Below are 21,219 nucleotides of genomic sequence, written 5' to 3' on the forward strand. Positions count from 1 at the left end.
ACTAGACTGCTGATAGCCTGGTTAGCCCTTGGATACACTGAAGACATTCCAGGTTTCTCCACTCAAACAGCATAATCAGGATATGTATTTATATTTTTGAAAGTGGAAATAGACTGACAGTTGTACTGACAGGTATTTGTCATTATCTCAGCAAGACCCAAACCTCCTACTGGCCAATTTACTGTCCTGTTGTGTAATAACAGAGCTCAGTCAGAACATCTATTATTAGGATGCCTTCATATGAAATTAATCATTGCAAATGCAAGGTAGAGCCGTTAATCAGCATTGTCAACACGATTGTGTGGCTCATCTGGTACTTGCTGTACAAGTACACCATTATGTTGCTTCATCCTATTACTCTGTGGAGAAAGATACAGCTCTGGTGACACTTAATGTGTTAGCTTTACAGCGCTTAATCTCTACTAAGCTTGTCATAGACACAAGAAGGCTTTCTTTGTGTTATTGCATGGAATTGCTATGTGAGAGTAAGTAACACAGAAAAAATCAAACTAAGGAAGATAATCTTCCAGAAAATGCCTGCTGAAACTTCATGAGACAATCTGACATCACTTTCTTTGGTTTGACTTCACATGTATGAAGGTCCTTGCCACCAACAAAGGTAATGTGTTTCTACAATACAGATCAATGATGCTGTTGCCTTTTTGTATATTGTTCTTTAAATTCAGAGCTAGCCGAATGAATGATAGTCACGACACGAATTATAAAGATGCTCAGATGGCTGGAGCACCTCTCCTGTGAAGACAGGCTGAGAGAGTTGGGGTTGTTCAGCCCGGAGAATAGAAGGTTCAGGTGAGACCTTCTAGTAGCCTCCTAGCACCTAAACGGGGCCTACAGGAAATCTGGAGAGGCACTTTTGACAAGGGTGTGTAGTGACGGGACAAGGGGGAATGGTTGTAAACTGAAAGAGGGTAGATTTAGATGAGATATAAGGAAGAAATTCTTCACTGTGAGGGTGGTGAAACACTGCAACGGGTTCCTCAAAGAAGTTGCAGATGTCCCATCCCTGGCTGTGTTCAGTGCCAGCTTGGACAGGGTTTTGAGCAGCTTGGTCTAATGGGAGGTGGCAGGGGTATGGAACCAGATGATCCTTAAGATCCCTTCCAACCCAAACCATTCTACAGTTTTATAATACTTTTCTCATCATGGGTTATTTGCAGCACTTCTTGGTTTTTTTTGTCAGTAATTCTGTTTTGCACAGACTGATGCAAATTTACTGCTTAACTACCTTGAATTTTGTGACAGCATATGTTGAATGCACAGCATGTGTTGCTTCCTGAAACATTTTAAAATTGTTATAATCTCTTCCTGTCAGAAAATTGGTCACAAAAAGGTAATAAACTTTTGAACCATAGGGAGAATTTTTTAAACCAAAAATGTTTGCTCATACTTCTTGCTTTTATGTGTGTCTGTCTGAAATGTTAACAAGAAGGTAAGATGCCATTTGGAATTAACACCAGGCTGCCTGTATAAAGCAGACCCAGTATTTTTTTCCCCACCATGGTGCTGTGTTGGCTATTGTCAAGCAGATCTGTTCTGCCAGGCCTTGTGAGAGAATGCCACCACTCCTTGCTGTCCATACTAGTCACTATAATGAGAGTACTGCATGATTCTTCAGCTCACCCTTGGCTCCTGTTTGCTAGCTAAAACCACTGCATACTCTGAAAATATTAGATGCCAAAGTTCTAATGAAATACAGAGGGTAGTATTGTATTATTCAGAGAAGATCTAAAAGTTAAAATAAAGACAAGAAATTGAACCATTTTTACCTAATTCTTTTTTTTTATGGGAGACAGAATGTGCCAAACAGCAGGAAGGGCATGAGTTTACAATTTCGTGTTATCTTTACAGAGAATTTGTGGCAGATGAACAGGGATGAGTCCCATTGCAGATGTGGCTGATCTTCATATATTCCAGACTGGACTTTGCTTTGCTTTTCTTCCAGTAGTGTTTTCTCATGATCAGTCTACGCTATGCTCAGAGTAGCTCATCTTCAGTCAGTTACTTTGTAAGTGGGAATAGAAATGGAAACCCCAGTGAATGTTTATTTCTCCTTTTGAGCTATTTGAATTCTACCAGATGTACCCAGAAACATTTCTGAGCTCCTGTTTCAGTTGCTGTGATGGAGGTCCCAGCTCTCCAGACACTTCTTTAATGATCTGATTTCTCCTTACTGTATAAAACAACTCTCCTGACAGATCCACCAGAGCTTTTGAAGCATCTGTCCATTCAGAAATTGATAAATGTTCTTTTGCCCATCATGCAGGAGGTTGATTTTCTTAACTAGTGGACACAGCAGTTGCAGGCTTGCTCAGTTAATATTTTTACCATAGATTTCCACAGTCCAGGCAGACTTTTTGGTATCTTGATCTTGCTGTGTGAGATCAAGCTTGAGGAAAAGGCTGACTGCAGCTTGTCTCAGTCCCTGAAGGCTGTAATGAAAATATAAACGGAGCCCCACCACTGAAGCAAGCAAGGACCCAAACCCCAAACTAGCTTTGGAATTCTCATTCTAGACAATCCTGACTCACATTTCTAGAAACAAAGCTTCCTGTCTCCTTGTCCTTGCAAAACCTGGCACGAGTGCAGATTCACAGCAGCTCTGATGGTGTTTGCAGGACCAGTCTTGCCATCAGAGTAGAGCAGTGGTGAGGGTGCTCGTTTCAGAGGAGCAGCCTCAGGAGAAGACCTCAGCATCCCTTGGGGCCTGTCTGGAGCAAACTGTAAGCCATTAGACTCTAGTGGAAGATATCTAGTAGTAGGCAGTGCTGTATTAGGCTTGCTCATTAGGTAGCAGCACATGAAGGGTTGCTATTTCATCTCGAAAGCAAGCTGGCAGTCATTCTTGCTATCTAATTCCTCTTTCCATCAGAAGTCTTGGTTGATATTCTTTCCTGCAAGACTCCCTGCTCTCCATGGGGATACCCAGGATCATTCAGGACAAGGCATAATCACACTAAGGCTTTGTCTTTGCAGGGGAGTGAAGCAAGCTTGAGCACCTGCAATGCAGTGCCAAGATTTGCCTTTCAGTAGTGGCAGTGCATGGAGCTGCACTGCAGTGGGTGCCTTTGCCAGGCTGGCCAGCCACCCTGTTCCCAGTGCCTCCAGTGTCCTGAAATACATTGTTCACCTCAGGGCTGGCTTAGGTGTGGCCAAACAGACACAAGAAGTTACAGCTGAGGAGCTAATGGGGTTAAGCTCTGGATTTTGTGCACATCCCACCACCACCTTTAAGCTCCCCACTGGGAGCAAACCTTATAAGTCAAGACTGCTTTTCTAGCAGGCAAGAAAGCTTTATATAAAAAGCTTCTGGTATTTTTCTGTCATACATACAGTATCCACACATACCATTTCCTGGAGACAATAAGCTTTCTGCACAGCAGCTGTAATATATGAACCAAGAGACACTCTTACACTATGCAATTTATTCTACCCCTCTGGTACAACAACTGGGTTGTGCATAGATCTGAAGATGTGCTGAACACACTACTTTGAATTCACTTTGGTTACTCCATGCCCAGTACTTCATTTGCAAAGCTCTCTTGATGAGCCAGTGGATGTACAGGTGAAGAAGCATTTAAAATTGAAAGATGGCTTTTGCTGCTGCCCACAGCAAGGTGATGCAGAACTTGGCATGTGGGCAGCTAAGTACCCACAAGTGCTCAAAACCACACTTCAAGGAGCAATGGGAGTATAGAGCTGACCTAAAAAGGCAGCTGGAAAGTCTTATCCCTTGGAATGCATTAATCCATCTTTAGTTTCTTAACTCTCAGCATCTTCTGACCATTAATGGCTACAGGATAAGATGTAGTCTGACTTTACACAGCAGCATAGGTACATGTATATGTGTGTATGCCTGCTGCCCTGTTTCTTTGGTATAAACAGGAGCAGGGAACCTACTTCGGCTGCTGTTGCAAGGCAAATAGCAGACAATTATTATTCAGTCCACCTGAGCTTTGCAAATGTCAAGACGAAGTCATTCATGCTTGCTTTGTCATTATTATGCTTATTCCTTTTTTATTAGCTTGTGAACCAAGTAGATGTGCAGATTTCTAACAGATCGCCTCTTCAATCTCTGCAGCAAAACACAGATAGCAAATAATGATTTCTGGGGCCTAAGCTCCTAACTGTACTGCTGATTTCTGTAAGTATAGGAACATTTCATCAAGGAAGAATTTTCCCACGTCTGAGGATTTAGGACCCATTTCCCATGTCTAAAATGGGAGACAGCATCCATGTCAGCAGCATGCTCACAATGAGGCAAATAAAGCCAGAAACACTCAGGTTCCAGGACAGCGTTGCCACCTCAATAAATACTTGCAATATGGATATTCCTGAGCTCCAGAGTAAAGCACAGCGGACTAGCAGGTTTGACAATGAGGGAAATGACACACTCGTATAAAGGTGCAATTCCACCTGTAGAGGGGGAACTGCCTGAAAGAGACTGAAGTTTACTATCAGGGCTGTCCTTCAGAAGGAGATTTATTTCTTTGCAAGCTGTCCTGTTTTGACAGTCCCTCCACCTTTCCAGGCAGTGCGCCAGGTGAACGACTGCAGCAGAGACAGGCAGCTGAACGAAAACACGCGAGCCTGTAGTATTGGCCCTTTTGGGACAGAATAAGGACCTGCTTCCATCAAATTTAATCAGATTCAATACTCAAGCTGGGAACAGCCACTACTTTGCAACTGGGGAGAGAAAAAGACATTTGGCTGAGCACAGGCTGGCTGTGCAGGAAGAAGGAGGTGGTGATTCATCCCAGTATAAATGTGCCACTGCTGGGGTGGGGCAGAGTCAATTTTGAGAGGTGCAGCAAGTGTTGGCAGCTGTGTGAAATAAATGAATAGAACAAATGAAGAAAACATGACTGTCGCTGGTTAACTCACATGCCCATGACCCAGATTCCCCTTCTTGGCATCCCATGATGCCCTGTGCATATGCAGGGTTTACCTTATATTTCATCAGAACAGCCAAAGGATTGCTTTTCCCAGGAATCCATTTGTTTCACAACAGCCCATCTGGAATGGAACCGTTTGATCCTGCACAGGGTGCTGGGCTCATCTTTTTTCGCCCTTTACATTACAAACATTTTTCCTCTTTGTTTACTCAGCAATGCTGCCCCATCATGACCATTTTTCAGTAAAACATCACTGATTTCAGCCGCCGCCAGCACAGAGATGGGTTGATATTTAGTGAGGCAGGTTGCCTTAAGTTAGAAAAGCTGTCAAAATGCAAGATAGCTCAGCGTGCCTCAGATAGCGCAGTTATCACTCTTCTTAAACTAAAAGGCGCACCTTTTTTATATGCCTGATCCCTGATGATATTTGCCCTGGCCAGCTTAAAAGGAGCCTTGCCTGCCTACCTCTTGGGGTCAGGTCTGTTCACTCCACACTTACAGATGCCATAATGCATAACCTGGAAAACCCCAAATACTGTATCACCTCACTGGCATCTGAGGGTAAGTGAAGAAAGGATCTTATTGCAGGGAAGTTTACAGCGTGAAAAGGGAGGGTTTGGTAACATTTGGCCTGCATTTTTTCATTCCCCCCCCTCCTATCCCCGGGAGGCGTATTGACTGGAAGTTTGCAGCCAGTATTTCCGATGCCAGGCACAATAAGGGCATAGGTAACTTAAAAGATTGCTGCCTTGGCACAAGTGGAAAACCATATTGCTGAAGAGCATCTCTGAGCACTCACAGCAAATACTGCATCCATGTCCTGACAGCTTGCAGGAAGAGCTCAGTTCCATGCTGTGTGGCATCCAAGGCCGCAGCAGTGCAAGCTGGCAGATAGGGAGCAAGTTATTCATGCAGCCTGATATGGCCTGAAAAAGCCAGTATGAAAAAGTCCTCTTCACAGCTTCTGCTTAAAAAGCAGATGTATGGGACTTGGAAAGTGCCAGGACATGGAGCGCTGCCCTGCCATGGATCATCTCTGGCAAGGTGGCAGATGCCTGGCATCCTTCCTATTATGTCTGACCAGCTGTATCTCCTTGCTGGCTCTTCCTGCTACACGATCTGATCTGTACACTTACACCTTGACACCTAGGCAGAGTCTTTGTATATTCATCCCCGGCAGTTACAAGATAAATAACAGATAGATCATGAGCCCAAAAGCTTCTCTGCTTTCTTCCCCACACACCATCTGCCTTCAGAAGAGGCAGAGCATCTCCCTTGAGATCTGGCTTCCTGGATGAATCCAAATGGCACCTCTTTAGTACTTCTTTTGAATCGAGGTAGTACATAATGCAGAGCAAATTACTGCTTCTGATAACTCAGGTTGCAGAGAAATGTCAGGTAAAGTCTTCAAGGCAAACTGTAATAAAAGTAAGACTTTTATGTTCTTCCAAGATTTTTTGTTTTTCTCTAAGGCTGCCCTGTTTTTAATTCCTCTTCCTTTAGGAAATATGAGAGCTATGATCTCAAAAGATGTTGCACGTGCACACACAAGAAAAAGTACTCCAAAAGATAAAAGTGCAACCATTTCCCTTCCTATTTTAATTCTGCTTCAGGCAGGAATGGAAAGAGAGTCTATTATCTCTATGTACAGTCAGAAACACACTGTGGCATAGGCTGCTGGCAAAAATGAACCATCTATGCAAGAAAAGCTAATTAAAGAAAAGGTTTTATGAGATCCATATTCAGAACTATGTTGAAAAAGTTTCATTTAAAATTGAGGTTTCTCATGTCCTACTTGCATGCACTGCCATGGTAATGGCATACCTGATTGGAGGTACAACACAGTGACTTCTCAGCCTCTACTCAGGGAGGGGATATGCCGTCCTGGACCAGATGATTAGCCCATATTTCCATCTAAACTGAGGCATGCACTGGTGAGGACTGTGATTTCCTGCCAGACAGCTTGTCCTTGTGCAACTCTGCAGGGCTGCATGGTGGGTGAGACAATTCCAGATCATGCAGCAATGCTTCTGTCCCCGGCAGAAGGCACAGGAACCTTTTAAACAGGCAGGAGCTGCAAGTAACATCATGTAGGTGGCTGGGTAATGGGAAGAACAGGAGCAGAACTGATCCTTTCTGTTCCCTGCTCCCCAGCCCACATTTCGAAATCTCACCATAGTAAGGAAAAGCAAATGGTGTGTCAGAGGTCCAGCTGAGTGCTGAGAACAAATCTGGAGGACCCACTCTTTGGATCCCCAGATTTCCATGAACATTTGCCATTAAATTGACTATATTCTGAAGATGTCTGATTCTAGCAATCCATACATGGAAATCAAAGACAGAAGTTTCATTCTGTAATTCTGTCCACAGCAAAGCCTCACAGACATGGTCTGCAGGCAAGGTAAGTTAATTCTATATGCTAGATAGTACACTGCTTTAAAGAAATCCTGTCCTACTCTGGTGCTGTAGAAGCCGTTATCACTGAAATCTCATATCTTACCAGCACAGAGTAACAGTTTGGTATAGGGCGATGTGCCCAAATGTAAAAAACTGATAACTACTTAGATACAGGAGAGTTGGATAATTATAACTTTAATGATCAGGTGGATCAGATAAAGATCAGAAGCCCATCAGAAGGCTAAACCTGATTCATTATTAGTTTCAAGTCACACATAGCTGTTCATGACACTTTAAAGAAAATATAATTGTGAGGGTAATTTGTAATTGCCAATGATGTCCTGCCTGCTATTAGCTGGGACAAAGAGGGGAGAGCTGTAGTCCCTGTGTGAGCACCAGTGCTTCTCATAGGAGGCAAACCAGCCCATTTCTGCCTTTATACCTTAACACAGAACTCAAGCTTCAACCTTGTTTTTCCTTTACAAACACAGAATACATTACACTGTGTCTGCTGCTCACATGGATATGATATTTGGAGATGCTCATTAAGGGGTATCATTAAGGCGTGTTATATGCTTTATGCTGTAGCAGAATTTAAGTGCACAGCAATCATTTGCATTCCTTGGCAATGGTAAGTGCTGCAGGATATTCTGGCCCAGCTAAGGCAGGGTCTCCTTGTTTTGAGGTTTTTTTGGTTTGGGATTCTTTTTTAGGTTTTAAAATAGGAACTAGGTGGTCTCACACACAAAAGCCAAAGAAATTCCAGGTCAGCACAACAGATCCTGGGGTGAAACTGTAGGCAGAAGATGGCACAGGGTACCTAACAAAGCATTGCCAGGAACTTGAATTAACATGGGATAATTTTCCTGCTTTTATCAGGACATTGTTAGGATGTTAGACCTCTGACAAAGCCACACACCACAGAGCTCCTCTCTCACTGCTGCACCAACATGCTTGGCTGGGAGCAAAATTGGCACAAAAAGGTGACAGCATTTGAAATGTAGACTAAAATGGAATGGACGGCAAGCACAGCCCAAAGGAAAAAACAAATCCCCAAAGGAAAACATAAAAACAAATATCAGAGGCAAATGGGAATTTAAAGCAAATGAACGTACAAACACAAAAAGAAAATGCCGTAAAGGGAGAATCTTAGAATAGTTACAAAATCATCAGACAAGAGAAAGAAGGATCAGTATGAACAAACATGCAATAAGGAAGGGCTGAGCTGTGTAATGCTGCTCGCTCAATCTGAAGGTGCCTCCAGATGTTCCATCTTACTCTCATCTATATACAAGTTGTGAAATAGCTGGTTTGCAGAGAGTGGATAAGCTGAGGCTGGTCATGGTGCCTCTGGTATCACACTAGCCCAGGGGAGAGAAATGACATTCGTTTCACTCTAATGGTGGATCCACTGGCATGTCAGAAGAGTGCATGAAGTGAACTGATGGAATAAAGTAGGGCCAATGCTAGTGAAGAAATAGAGAACTACTAACAATGACTGCTGCCACTAGTGATGGATGTTAAAAATTAAGTCAAGCCAGTACCTAGATGACCCGTGGACTGCTATAGTCTTCACAGACACAAGAAATGAATTTACTTAAAACTATGAGATAGTTTGAAGATTAACTACAGCAGCCCACAATATTGGTAATGATCCATTAGCTCAATTCTAGTATTTACAACAGTAATGTACTTAAGCTTATCCTTCCCTGTGTTGAGACACTGTCAGTGATCCTGTCTTCAATAAACTGGTTTACTTGGTTAATAATGTAAGTCCTATGATCATACATAGCAATCACACAGAAGTGGGAAGCACTATGTATTTCTTGGGTGTGATCATAGAAGTATAGATTATACTTGCAGCAGTTAACAAGAGCTCAATTAAAAACAAATTACTTGATTACTAGAAGACACAGTAAATATGAGCATCCCTTTGTTCTCAGTTTTGTTTTTTTGTGTAGTCTCCCATGAACAAGAAATATTTTTATCTTGAAAAAAGCTACTGCTTAAGAATGGATATGAAGCCTATGATACAGATGGCCTGATGTGGCTAGGGTTAAACCATGACAGTTTGAAATAAGACAGCTACCAATGGTGTGGGTCGCTGCTCCCTCCGTTATGCTTTGTTAAGCTACAGTAACAAACTAGACCCTTCTTACCTCTAGACAAACAAAAAGATACTGTGATAAAGAGAACCTTGAAGAAACTATCACATACCATCCCTACTTGCAGTTAAATTCACATACCCAAGATATATACATATGTATTCTTTCCTTTCTTTGAACTCATGCTTGTTATTTAGTTGTTTGGTGGTTGTTTTCTCCTAATCTTCCTTTCTTGGTCACCTGCCAAGAAGTAGCATCATAGAGGGAGTGGAAGCATGGCTATGAGATGCCTGCCAGATCATCTGTCCCAAGCTGCTGTCCATGCTGGTCAACTTTTGTCTTGTGTTTGGTAAAAATTTCAGGTGTGCAAAAGTTAGCATGCTTTTGCTGATCACCAGGGTTAAAAGTGTTTTAAAAAAGACTCTCGAGCCATGGTAAAATGACCACAGTGTACTTTATTTAATGATTTTGGTACCTTGTGTTGCAATAAAATAAAAAAAATCTACAAAATCCAAATATATAAAATTTTCAAGTTTTCCTTTTAAGTTTTACAAGAAAAATCAAGTTGTAACCAAGGAAATTTGTTAGTATGAAGCACTACTTTCAACTTCATTTCATCACAAATTGCAACTTACTTAACAGACCAAAAGAACTATGGTACTGCAGTACATCAAATACTTCACACACTGTGTTCTTTACTATAGCACATGTAACCTCTGCCACGAGGGGCAGCGGTCTCTAGCCAATAAAGACACTCTTCACAATCTGAACTCTAAAGGAATGTTTGTATACATGGATTCAGAATATATATATTTACACAAAGATTTCTTTCTTTTTTTTTAATAACTATTTTGATTCTTCATTTCAAATAAAATACCAAATACATTTTTACATTGTTTACAAGTCAAAGCACAAGTTCTGCAATGATTATCATTCACCTCAAGTCACTGTGCTTGTACTGGGGGGATATCTACACTGTTCCATAAACATAAATGTGATCCTTCATCACTTTATTTCCGCAAAGGTGACTAAGGAGTATAAGCACAGTAACAATTATTTTAGCACAATCAGTGTACAATGCAACAGTTTTCAACAGAGAACTGAGAAACTATTGGTCCATTCTGTTCAATTTGCTGTTTATCTGCCAACTGTTACGTTAGTCTCTGCCACATAAATTGTGTACAAGAAAAGAGTTAAATAACACAACTTGAATAGGAAAGAGCACACATTTTTTAAGGCAAATTAATAAGCAGCTTATGGTGTTTTTTGTTAAACTATACTCCAACAGAACCTAAAAATAAAATGTATGTTCTGCAGCTGTCAATACTTATGTGTTGTTAAATTGATCTTCTCTATAAATTGATCAACATGGCTTTGAACCTGGTTATTCAAAATGGAAAGAACTCCCCCCAAATCCCCAAATATAGAAAGTGCATGACTTCATACGCGCCAAAACAAAACAAAAGGCAGCTGAGGTAGTTAGATGTAAAATGCATTTATGAAAAATAACTGAACAAACTAAACCCAGGACAGATACAGTAAAAAATCAACTGGTTTGGAATTAACTTTGTACCATGCAACAACTTAAAGTGGGAAAGTTTATGATTTCTGAGAAGAAAATGGGTTTGGTAATAATAACATAGGAATGAACACAGAATATACTGTTGGAATTTGAATTTCAAGTATTTGAGTCTATTTGCAGGTGCATTTTTTTCAGAATTTTTAAGTAGTATTAGGAAGTAATTTACTTTTTATTAGCATCATATAAGATCTGGTTGACCTGTGGGACTGCAGTTCCTCGAAGGCAGAAATACACTGTGAGTGCCTGAAGATGGGCTACTGTCTCGGCTTGGGTGGACTTCTACACACCCATCCTCCACCAAGGTCACCTGAGAGCCACAGGGCTAGGGATGCTGTGCCTGTGTCTCCCAGGGACTGATCCAATAGCTGTCCTAGGAGCCTGCCTAGGATGTGTCTGGTTCCAATGTGGGATGTGCCCATGTGGTGGGGATCCCCCATGTGATGTTCCTGAAGATCCTGTGTGTACACACCTAGTCTAGGCAGTCTTCAAACTGAGGGTCAGCCTCCACCTTGGACCACAGAATCCCAGCTCCTCTCCGGCCTTCCTGCTTGGGCTCAACAGCATGGCATTTCAACCACCACTGTGACCTTTCCTCATCTGGAGAGAGGGGCAGTGTTCCCCTTCTTGCAGACAGGACAGTCTCCAGGAAAGTGTTGGCTTGAGTCCAGTAAAGATGAGCAAGGATTTGGGCTCACATCATGGTCCCAGAGCTCCAGCTAACAGCCCCTGGCACAAAGACAGATCCATTCCTGCCTAGGAAGAGGAGCAGGTAGTTTTCTCAACTGAAATTCACAACTTGAATGTGCAGATGCAAGAAAAGACTTCAGGCCCTGGGCATGAATTTCAACACAAAAAACCCCCAAAACCTTACTTGTAGGAAAAAGACAAATTGGAGATGCGTTCCTGACTTCAGTATCAATAACCTAATACATCCCATTACTGAACATGCAATGTGCTCGCTTTTCTGTGTCCTACAGTTTGATCCCACCGCTGATGGTCACAACATGGGTACATGCAATTTGGTATCATGAGATCTGCACTAAGTGCCTGGCTTGAAGAAATCACAGCCAGGAGCATAACAAACTGAAGTTGTTTTGGTGAGGTTTGTTTTTGATGGGCCTGTGAAAACATAGGGTTTGAACTATGAAGTGTGTGCATGTGGTTTACATGTAACTTTTGAAACAGAAAAATGTATTAGTACCTTCTTTATTCATTAAACATGGAAATCCTGAAACTAATATTTTTTTCTTTTTCTTAATTTTACCTTTCTAAGCTTCCTTTATTTTGATTATGATTTTCAAAATTGTATGTGGGATTTTGACCAACTTCATCTCTGCAGCCCAAAATGAGGAGTCACTGATGATGTTCACAGTGAAATGAACTTACATACCGCAGTGGCAGAGCTGCTGGTAACGGCAATTACACCTGCACATCCTGCACATTGTGGCCTTAACCATGGAACTAAGTGGAAAAATAGGAAACTGGATTGTGAGGTTTCTGGATGTGGCAGGGTATTGCAGCTTTCCTCGAAATGTTTGTCATCAGTTCCTGCTCAGTTGCTCAGTCCTTTTGAGGGGGGGGAAGAAGTGGAGCCGTGAGAATCTCAGCTTCCCAGAGAGGTCAAGGCTTTGTACATTTATGTAAACCTAGTCAGGAAAAGAGATTCTGATTTTGAAGGGGAAATTATTATTTTTCAGGCCTTATTTCATAAAACACAAAGACACCAAAAGGCACACTTGAAATGGATGTAAAAATACTTTTCTTCATGTGAAACATTAAAGGCAATCCTTTGTTCTTCCCTATGCATATCAGTTTGCAAAACTACAAACTGCATCTTAGAGTACTGCATTGCACAAAGTCATAAACGTATGTTCTTAGCACTAACCTTTACAGCCTAGGCATCCAGCTTGCTGTTCCAGTGTTTTGGTATTGTGGGTATTTGACATACACAGACACCTTCTTCACTGTGTCGTAACTTTTATTTGCTGCCTTTCCTTTTCACAGAGACATGCTACAAATAATAACCCCAACTCACAAACAACATCTCCCCCAGGAAGCAGCAGCTCCTCTTCCCATCCACAGTTCAGTTGTGTCAGTGGTAGCCATTAGAGAAACTGGAAAAAGAGAGGATCTACCTCCACCTGCCTGATCCTACACTCATGCCATTGAGGCACCTCCATCCTCTTCCTGTGTGACCCAGCACTAAAGAAGTTTGTCAAGATCCAAATCCTATATCCATTTTCAGGGGGTTCTGTGGTGAAGCATGGCATGGTGGTATTGTGGAAGGCTGGGGTAACAGGGTGGTGGGAAAAGCAGGAGGACTCTCTTGAGCTTAGGATAAAATTTCCCCTCCCTAACTTGCCCAGTTTTTCCCCTTCTGACCAGTGACTTAGGCCTTATAGAGAGATGTGGAATTTTTTTTGACATTGAAGTATATAGTTTAAAGGATACTTTTAAAATATAAAATAATAAAATATAATTAATATATTAATAAGCTGTCTGAAAATTTAAACAACTATTTTAATTTATCCTGGAATCCAGCCAGGTATCTGGGCCTCATCCAGTGACTAACGAAACTGGAAGACCTAGAAATGCTTTAGTATTATTTCCAGTGGACTGTTTTTTAATACAAAGCCTTTTTACATGAGACATTTCCATTGACTTAGCCTAATCAGTATTTTCTGCACAATAACTGACAGTTTCACTTGATTGCAAAGTTCAAGTGAGCTGTAAACTAGGTATTATTTTATTTAGAAGGGATTGTGAAATTTAAAGCCAAAATGCCTACATGCTTACTCCTGAGGCTTGTTGGACTCCATTAAACTAGAAAGAACATAATCCATTTGCTATGGTGGACCTTCAGGGAAGCCCTTTATGATTATAAAATACCTGTAACCCAAGCAAAACCCAGTATAATAAATGCTTCTGTCCAGTGGTGTAAGTATAACTTATGGACGTGTTCACCAGGCAGAATTTCTCAGTCCTTTAAGAATGTCTTTTAGTTTGATTTTTTTGCTTAGCTGTAGATCATTCAAGAAGGTTTTGCAAACACAACTGATACCAAGTCTGTCTTTTAGGATCCTTTGCCTCACATAAAATTGCTTTGAATGCTCACCAGTTTTACCAATAGCCTATAAGCACTTATATACACATTTCCCCAAAACAGATCAAATTCACCAGTCAACCTGAACACAAACTTTGAGTTCTGTATCTTGAGATGAAAGGTGGAAGAATGAACAAATTAGCCTTATCTGAGTATATACATATGTATGCTGTAACAACTGCAAAATATGTTCTTTTTAATTACTACTGGGTTTATAAATAGATTTTGTAGGAATCCATTCAGAATGTCTAATGTTGATTAACTGACATTCTCCTTGCACATCACAAATTTCAAGAGAACAATTACTGTGGAAGAACAATCAAAGTGGGTTTTCTTTTCTTTTTTCTTTTTCTTTTGCCTTTTCTTTTTATTTTCCTTTTTATTTTTTAATAAAAGAAGAGTACAGAGAGCTGCACAAAGTTTTAAACCACAGCTGCACTCTGGAAAGTTACTATAAAATCAGCATGTTTAGGAACTGTGTTTATTGCTTCCCAGTGGGTACCATTTCCAATGCACTCAGCTTACAGTGAGAAGATAACTCTTCCATTTGTTAATGCCATGGGTCAAATCCAGAAGTCCAACTGTGTTTTGCATGGCTGTGCAGCATGAGAAATAAGAATTGTTAAGTTAGCATTTGATTAAAGAGTCAGGTAAGCAAACATGGGAAGAAGAACAGAGCCAGCTTCCACTGTTGAAGCAGCCTTATACGTGGAATGGTACCTGCAGGAAAACACAGTGATGTTCATTTGTTAGAATAAACATTAGCTTGTTAATAATAGACAACTCAAAGAATAGACAGAAAAATATCTGTTGCCACAAGTAAAACAAATTACATGGGGGACAGTCTCTGCCCTTGAGAATCAATAGGAATTGATTTGAAGGAACTGCAATCCTGTTAAAGAACTGCAGTGGGATGATAGATCTTTGCTTGTTAATCCAACATCACCCCCAGTTACTGCCTGTTCTGTGATTCAGAAATGATCTCAGAAACAAAATATATTTACTTCTAGGTTGTTCTGGGCATATACCAGGGCTTGGGAATGATGAAGTAAGATCAGTTGAGCAGCAAGACATGACAGCTATCTTTAAAAATGTTCCTGCTTTGCACTTGATAAAATTCCTTCAGTATTTGCATCTTCAACTTGCATTTCCTTCTCTAACTATAGAGGTTATCTGAATAGCCAAGTGTTAGACAAAGGAATTTCTAAGTTTTGTACTATGACACGAGGAAAGAAAGTCTGTTAAATAACCTGAGCATTGTCTTCTCTCACTGAGGTTTGCATCTGAGACTCAAGCACAGGAGGAAAACGAAAGCAAGGAAAAAGATCAGTAAATTTTGCAAACTTGTTTGAGTGAATCTTTGAAGAAAACAGGTGTGTTATGATATGCTACATTTACAGATCATGCATTAAGATATGGATGCCTCTATAGCGATTTCAGCTGAAACCAGGATAATACTGTTCCTTCTTCTAAATAAGCAAGAATCAATGCTAACTTCTAATACAGTTGGAATTCCTTCAGCAGTAATTTCCATGAGTTGAGTGACAAAATACCTGAGCACAAACACATACATAACAAATAGCTTACCTACTCTAAAGATTCACAGCTGTTCCCCAATTCTAATATGCTTCTATCACATAATATACTGGTCTTCATCTTCTCTAGTTTTTTTCCTGCTCTACACCTTTACAAGTGCACACCTCCCCATGTCTGCACTTCTCAGCTGCATATGAACAAGTTGATGTGAGGACTATTCTCACTAAAGGAACATGCACCTGCAAATCTGCTGCTTTTGGACGTACTGCATGAGACACTGAGAGCATGAGAAAAGGCACAAGCACTTGAACAACACCAAGCCTACAATACTCCATATACAGAAAAGTCCATCTTCTGAGCCTATTTTAAAATGTATGTGGGTTTTTTTCTGTTTTTTTTTCTTTTCTTTTTCTTTTGTGAAAGCCATCTGAGATTGATCCTCTGTAAATAAAATAATAATAAAAATGTTCTTTGACCTATAATCTACTTTAAAGAGCTGATGTCTACATTTAGCAATCACTGGTGTAACAGCCATACAAAATCCTTGTCTCCCAGGCCTTAGTTTGAGACACTTTTGTATCTTATTTCTAATAAACAACTCCTGTCAATAGCAACAAAGTTATATCTAAAAAGCATATTTCAGGTCTCCCTGTGTGTTCCAGTTTGCAACATATATAGCATTTTCTCAGTCAACATCTTTCCTTGAGGAGCCAGTAATTGCACCATAAATAGTATTTTGGCATTAAGGTTTGTTGGTATGTTGTGTTTTTTTTGCTGTTAAAAGACTCCTCCTTTTATCCACTGAAACAGCAGGGGCAGCTTTTCCACTGTGTTTCACAGACATCCCTTAATCCTGACTGGAGGAATGATCTGTTTGCTTTTTTGTCTTTTTGATCTCTGGCCTCTGTACTAGAGTTCCCAGTGGAGATGCCTCCACGATTAAACATGTACAGATTACTCATTGAGGTACATACACAGGCACCCTCTGCAGACAGACCAGAGGGGACTCTGACAGCAGCCTGCTTGAAAACTGTGTACCAGGAGGGGGTACAGCCAAGCTGTAAGCTCTTGCCAAGTGCCGTGTTGCTGAAACTGTATTCCTCCGAGTACCAGAGTTAGGTTAAATAGTAAACCTCTCACTCATTCCTACTGATCATTATAAGCTGCAAGTGTACTAACCTACATCCTTCCTGCTTATAAAAGGACTTAAATGCTTTTCTTTGGTACAGGCAACATTATGTGTTTTTTCCTTCTGCTTAATGTGTCAAAGCAGCTATAATCCACCTGTGTGTCAAAACCAATGAATAAAACATTTTCTCCAGTCCACCACTCAGCGCCATTAGTGCTATCACTAAATGTGTTTTGTTACAGTCATTTCTCCAGGATACACTCTTCCACAACCAGCACAGTCATCTTGGAAATTAAATTGTACTGCTGCTGGGTAGAACAACTCTTTGGTTGATATAGATGACCAGAAGGAAATGTGGCCAGTTCCCCATTGATGGTAATGAGAGCTGTCTCAATCCCAACAATCCTCTTTTCAATACAACTCCTTGTATGTACAAAACAAATCAAATGCATGAATGATTCATAAGATGAATGATGAAAACTCAACTAGGATGAATTTGCTAATGTTGCATTTCTTCTCGATCACTCTTTCCAGTGTGGGCACCATGCTGAACACAGCTAACAACAGCTTTCTGTTTTTCCCCCCTAACTGATTAATGTTTGCTCATAGGAGCTTGATTAGCGTATTACAAGTCACAAATTTACAAGATTAAAAATGTCTGTTGAATTAATTAGCTGCAAATCAGCCTAAGCAAAGTTTGACAAGTTCCGAGCTGTTCCAATAAAGTAAAAAAGGAGGAATCGATAGCAGCCACAAGTACATGACAATATGCTTGCACTTTGTGACTATAAATAGTGGCAGCTGCCCTCTCTGCTGACAAAGGAAGATTTTTCATTGTCCATATAGTGCTGTTTAAAGGCTGAGTCCTGCCCAAATTGGTAGGGCAATCTCACCAACGGCTAAAGTGTTCTCAGTGAAATATCTCCTGTGGGCCAGCTCGATAACCCAGAGGAAACTGGAGCTGGAAACAAGATGCTCACTTTGTCTTCCCTTTCAGCAAGGGCAAACGCCTGCAGTGCTGGTGCCTGGACTAATCATAGCACGTGTGGACACTGGCCGGCAGGAAGGTTATGTGTGTTCCAAAATGGAAATGCAGGGAGCAGCGTCAGGAGTCATTAGTGTAGTCATTAGTGACTACTTTTGAACTTTCCTTCTGCAGCTACTGACCCAGACTCTGTGACAATTTTAGACCTATCTGTCCATAACTCTGACACTGTTGAAAAGTTACTGTAGTTTTCCAAACACTATCCTTACTGCTGGATGGTGACTCAGATCAGGAACTCAGGACATATACCTGAACTTCAGTGCAGCAAATGCTTTCATTGGTTAGTAATTTTTACCTCAGCTTCAAAAATTTCAAAATCAATTCTTACCAAATGTTGTTTAAAAACTGGTCTGGGACACACAGATAATAATGCAGAACACATACTGAAAATAGCACAGTAATTAAAATTTCAGAAATAGTCACTGGGTATGCACGGTGCATTTAAATTGACAGGGGTATTGTTTTCAGATACATGCATTAGAAATTTATCTTCAGTACATTATCCACGAACTAGCAAAACTTTCCTTCTGAGAGCATGTATCAGGCAACTGTTTATGTGCTGGATAACAAACACTCTTCAGTGTTTTTCAGTTGAAATTCAAGTAAACCAACCTTAGCATTGCAGGTTATTTCCCTCATAAACTACTGACATTGATAACTGATAGTGAAACAAATACAACCAACACTATATGAAACAAAGGTTTAATTGATCCTTTTGCCATTTGCCTTTTTTTTTTCCTCTGATCAACTGTGATAAATCCTTATTCATTTTGTACAAACTTCTCACCCCTCTATTCTTTTACCAATGCTTAGGATGATGAAATATAGCATTGGACATATATCCTCCACAACTTTTCATTCAAGTGCTGGCATAATACACAGCAAAGTTCTCTCCAGTAATGACTGGAATGTGTTTTGCAATATTGTTCTTTTCTTTTTGCAGTCAGCTCTTGATTACCCTTGATGATGATGCTCCTGATGCTTTTTTTCCTAGGCTTAGAATGTAAATGAACTGTAAGATCAAATCTTAATAGAATCTCAGGACTCACTGTCATATGTATATGCACACACACACACATATATATGTATATATATAAAAATGCATTTGATACTGTAAATTTATTCCCAAGTATGGGCCATGATCCTGCCATTTCTATTATGAGAAAAACAAACACTTTCACAAAGAGTATTTTCTATAGCATGCTCCAAACTGTGGGCATTGAATTTGCTTCTTGCATTCACCATAACCTCGGCAATTTGTACACAACTGCAGCTCAAATGTACCATCCAGAGAAACCATGTCTGCTCCACATGCTTCAGCCTTTTTGTAAGCCAGCATACAGTCTTTTTGCTCTCTACTCAGCCCAAACTTATCTTTGTTTGGCATAAGAACTGGGGTTTCAAGGGGGGTGCATCAAAGGCTCAAGGAACAATGGTTAAGCTACATAGTGTAGCTCTGGTGCACACACACAGTCTGCCTGAGCTCCGGTGAGAATCCAGGTGAACGTGGCCAGAATAGCATACAGTGCATTAATAGACCTGATGCAAGGCAGTGTATAGAGATTCAGAATTTGTCACAGTGCTAACCATGCTCATATAGCTTTTGGTCAGGTTGGAAGGTGAGCAGAGTGATTTTGCATCTGCCCCAGATGTTACTGTAGACATTACTTGGGCTGGACGCAGGCAATGGCACTGGATGTGTGCAATAACTTTGGTCCTCAATACTAAGGGGACCAAATGCATGAAATTACTAGAAGTATAGTTACATTGCACAGGATAACCTTTAGATTTTCCATAAAGAGGAAGAACAGCCTCAGAATAAGAAGAAGGGAGTATACCCTTCTCCTCAGTAGTGTGCAGCCCTATAACCTTCCCCTGAGAGAGTAGCTAGAGAGATTAATCACTGCTAGCTGACGAGAGAACTGAGCCTGGCTCTCCCCTTTGTCTCTGCTTAACACAAATCTACTGCTGGAAAAGCAGTCATGAGTATTTGTGTGTAAAAGCCTATCTGATAGTACCTCAGAGGGCCAGATTCCTTCAGTTCTGATGGACAGAATACCTGCTCAGGGGATCCTAGCAGGCTTAGGTAGGACATAGCAGCTAAGCTACTCTGTGCTGTGAAGACCATGTTCAGGAGCCGAATTTTAGGTGCTTGAACACCTAGCACAAAATGTTCAGGAGCTCCTGGTTAGTGCAGTTTGGAGGATCACAGGATAACCTGAGGCCCCTGTTGTGCCTGCACTGACCTCTGCATACATACTGCAGCATGCGAGGTATCTGATCCCTGTGTGTGGTGGCTTTTGTCCAGCCCATGCACATGGTATTCCTATCTCTGGGGTTTTTTTGATGCATGAGGTGGGGGAAGAGAGTGCTGGACTATGAGCAGGCCTTGCCCTGAGTGGACTCATAGCACCCACACACAGCCTATGCCTTGCTTTAGCACTGTGTTACATCTCTGAAAGCTCTTTGAGACATTAAACTAGCAGCTTATTTAGCTCGAGGAGGTCACTTATCTGTGAAATGATGTTTTGCAGTACCTTTTCACACAAGGTGGCTGAGTGGACACACCTCTTTCACACTAAAATGCTTTGTGAGGTTTAGTTTAGTGAAAGGAAAACCCCAAGCCCTATGCTTTTTAAAAGAATGTAGACTTTCCCACAGAAAGCACATCTTGTGTAGAAAAGCTGCTAGAATGCCTAGGGATACAGTATGCCCAGAAGGAAGATCCAGCAGCAATTGCTTCCAAAGATACCTGAAATAAGAGGTTGGAATCTACAGATACAAAAAAATGCATGTATCCGTAGCGGTCATATTTTCCTTTCTATGAATGTAGCATCTGGTTATATTGACAAATCTGATACATTTTGAAGTTTATTCCAATCGTTCCTAGAAATCAGATTTTTGCTTAAAGTTTTTTTTCTGTTTTTATTTTACAGTACCTTGCATGTAGAAGTTAAGGTTTGATCTATTAGTTGGCCACCTATCTCACAACTTCTTGTAAATCCCTATTGATGAATACAGGGTCAATAACTCTGTTGTAAGCTTCTCTTACCTCTCTAGCTCATGCAAATCACTCCGTAAATGTGCTGAAGAGGACTTTTTGCCCTGCATCTTGTATATCTCTCCTCTTTGCTTCAGGATTCAGGGTAGGCACATGGCTTACTAATGGGTTTATAAGATCCTCTGCATAACAATTAAATGCTAAGCATTCAGGAAAAAAAACATAAGTACAGGAACAAAGCTTAAGTGTTAAGGAAGAGTTCCTTTTAATGAATGCACTGGTCAGCAGCTGATTTTTGTATCACTGAAAATGTCTGGTTTCAGAGCCCAGAGATTTTTCAAAATCTCCTTAAAAGGATCACAAAATGACAATTTGGTCAAAATGCGCATGTATATTCTTAAATGTTTG

Source organism: Melopsittacus undulatus, chromosome 1 (genome assembly GCF_012275295.1).
Source record: "Melopsittacus undulatus isolate bMelUnd1 chromosome 1, bMelUnd1.mat.Z, whole genome shotgun sequence".
Classification (NCBI taxonomy): Eukaryota; Metazoa; Chordata; class Aves; order Psittaciformes; family Psittaculidae; genus Melopsittacus; species Melopsittacus undulatus.